Source organism: Ciconia boyciana, chromosome 3 (assembly GCF_034638445.1).
Source record: "Ciconia boyciana chromosome 3, ASM3463844v1, whole genome shotgun sequence".
Lineage (NCBI taxonomy): Eukaryota > Metazoa > Chordata > Aves > Ciconiiformes > Ciconiidae > Ciconia > Ciconia boyciana.
Window position 1 is genome coordinate 100,956,708 of NC_132936.1, and position 3,066 is coordinate 100,959,773.

The 3,066-nt window shown below is 53.1% G+C and overlaps 1 non-coding gene across 1 annotated transcript; it reads right to left on the reverse strand.

Moving 5' to 3' along the window:
• Window positions 1–1,499: 1,499 nt before the first annotated feature.
• Window positions 1,500–1,593, reverse strand: TRNAI-UAU (transfer RNA isoleucine (anticodon UAU)). Its single transcript has 2 exons — window positions 1,556–1,593; window positions 1,500–1,535 (listed from the first exon to the last, which is right to left on the reverse strand). It is a non-coding gene; the product is annotated as a tRNA-Ile (tRNA).
• Between the last annotated feature and the right edge of the window lie 1,473 nt (window positions 1,594–3,066).

Here is a 3,066-nt window from a genome sequence, read left to right on the forward strand (position 1 = left end):
AAAAAGCGGTGAATGCAACAAACAGCATCTGCTTTGTGCATCTCATATTTGGCAAAAATTGCACAATCACCCCCCCCAGCACACCCAAGCAACAACCCAAATGCCAACCAGCGGGTCCTCCTTGGTGAGGGAGCTCAGGAGCCACTGCCTGTGCCCGGAGGCACATGGGGAGTAGGCAAGGGGGAGAGGGAAGAGGGAGCAGCACCGTCCCCACTCAATTTCTGAAAAAAGTGGTCTCTGTCCAGGGAATGGAGTCCCGCTCCCTCTGCTCGTTTTGGTTTTTTTTTTCAGTTACGCAAAAGCAGCATTTTCATTTTTTAGTATTTCCAGTACCTCTGCAAATACTGCTCTGTGCTGTCAGTACTCCTCAGTGCTGGGACGCAGCACTTCTACATGAAGGAGAAAATGCAAAACTCACTGCAAGCAAAGGATGAATTTTCTTTACCCTTTGATATATTACAGATCTCTCCTGTTGATTTAGATGTCCTTAGACTAATATGGCGCATGCTTCAGGCATGACAGCACTGTCACCGAAATCAATGGTGAAGTTAATGGAAAATTCAGAGGGGACAACGCAGTAACCAGAATAGGGAGGAAGTGGTAATTAAAAACCTTAAAGTGGCACTTCAGGGAGTTCATGCCTGCAGTACAGACACTCATGGGCTGATTTGGGCAATAAAGGCGCCTCTGGCTCTAAGATCTTCAGGGTCTCACTGAACTTTTTGATATAAATTGCACTGTGAAAGTAGTAGACTAGATGTTAATATAGAGGCGGATTCACAAGATCTGGGCCTAAACGTTCAGACAGTGTCCCCCAGCTTTCTTTTTCAGGAAGCTGCTCTTTTCCCAGGGCCCTGCCGCCTCTCAAGTTGTGAAAAGAAATCTGAAATTATCTGAATTTTTTTCCTTCCTGCTACGGCCCACACATTTGTAAAGCATTACCAAGGTAATGAGCAGTTACAAAGACTGTCACTGCTGAAGAAGGCAAAGTAAGGGGGGAGATTTTGTTACCCGTCAGTTGTAGTGACCACACCAGTCAGTGTCTACTTGCACTCTGTATTAAACACCACAGTATAAAATAACCTTTATTTCCTGCAGGTTGACACAAGCAGCTCTTACCAGGAAAGCGTTCACTATGCCACACCAACAAGCTGCTCTGAACACACCAAACTTACGTTGATACGGCAGCACTTACCCCTATAACCAAACATATATGTGCAAACTTTGACATTATTGCCAAAGTTTGCACGTATAAAAAGGCCCCCCGCGAGCGCTCCCTCTGCGTCCTGGGGTGACTGCCACCGGCCACTTTTCACGCCGAGGGGTGCCCCACCTCTCCCGCGCACCGAAACCCCACAGCAGCGCAGCCCGCCAGGCAGCGGCGTGCGGGCCCGCGCTGCCGCCACGGCTGCATAATTTTTCCGTGAACTTTTTTTCTTTCTTCCTCCGGAGCGCGGCCGAGTCCCAAAAAAGCCCTTTTTCCCTCCCAAAAAGCTGTGTGCTCCAGGTGAGGCTCGAACTCACAACCTCGGCATTGCTCGGCTTTGTACTGCTGTATAAGTACCGCGCGCTAACCGATTGCGCCACTGGAGCCCTGACACCAACTCCTCCCGAACGGTTTATCAAGGGCTCGCCCGCCCCCGGCGGGGGAAGGGCGGCGGCGCAGCCGCCTGCGCCCCGCGCTGGGCAGCGGCCCTGGGTCGCCCCGGTTCTCTGCCTGGGCCGCGCTCTCGTCGTTAACAGCGGCACGGGGAGGGGAGAAGGGAGCTGGTGAACGCTGCGGCCCTCGGGGAGGGCGGCGCCCCGAGGCACGGGAGGAAGGAGGGCGGCTGCGCTGCCCCGGACGAAACCCTCCCGCCCCCTGCCTCCCGGCCGGGCGGGCGCCCGTAGGGATGGCGGGCCGCGGCGGCGGGCAGAGCCCGGCCCCCTCCGCCGCGCGGGCGGGGCCTGCCGGGCGGGGCGGGGTAGGGAGCGCGGCCGGCGGCCGGCTCGGCTCGGCGCCGCGCCGCCCGCTGCGCAACCTCCGGCCGCCGCGGAGGAGGGGGCCCTGCGGTCAGGGCGGCAGCAGGTGCTGGGCGCAGAGCGGGAGCGGCCTGGCCCCGCTTCCTCCCCAGGCCGTGCTGCCGGCTGAAGCGGCCCCCGCGGTTCCGTACTTCGGAGACGAGGCCGACAAGGCCCGGCCCGGCCTCGGGTGGTGCGGGAGTAAACCTCCTGACGGCCTTTGGTCAACGAAGTTCATCCTCACACTGACTCACATCGGGGGGGAAATAACGCACCCGTCTGTGGTGCTCAGGTCCAAGGCAGAGAGAAAAGCAACTAAGCACTGCCAGTAAGTTATTACCCCTGTAGTATCGCTGGCTGCACACCCCTGGGCTCGGCAGTCCACTTGCTACTCCACCACTTGTCTGCAACAGGAGGGATGCCCTGGCACTTTTGAAACAGGTAGTACAGGTTAAAAGGAATCATACAATATTATTTTTGAATGATGCTTAGTAGAAATAACCAAAAATATTAGAGTTTATCCCGTAAGGATAATTCATTGAGGGCTTACTTTACTTCTGGACTGACTTATCTTACTTTACTGTGGTACAAGTACTTGTACAGAGCATCCATAGTATAAAGACATCACATATATGGGGTCTAAACTGCTTGTTTCAATACCCGAAGGTTTTGTCTTGCTGCTTCCTAAAATTCAAGGATGGAATCAGGTGCTGTGATATCAAAATGCTGAACAGATCTAAAAGGCTAACATTACTTATGCATAGAAACAACACAGTGCATATATGATGTAGCACATGCTTAGAAGCAGTTACTAGAAGAAAACACACAGCCTTATGCACACGTTTATTGTTAAAGTATACCTTCAGCATGGATTTATTCTGCAGTCAGATCTGTCATCTTTATGTAGCAGGAGGATGGTAAACATAATTGGCATCAGCAGATATTTAAACCCAAGCAATGCTCCAACACCGTTACACGGTTGAGAGAGAGACATACTCTTTCTTTTTTTCCACCCGTGGTTAGGCATTGTCACCATATTTACTTTCCTAGATGGCTCTTGGGTTA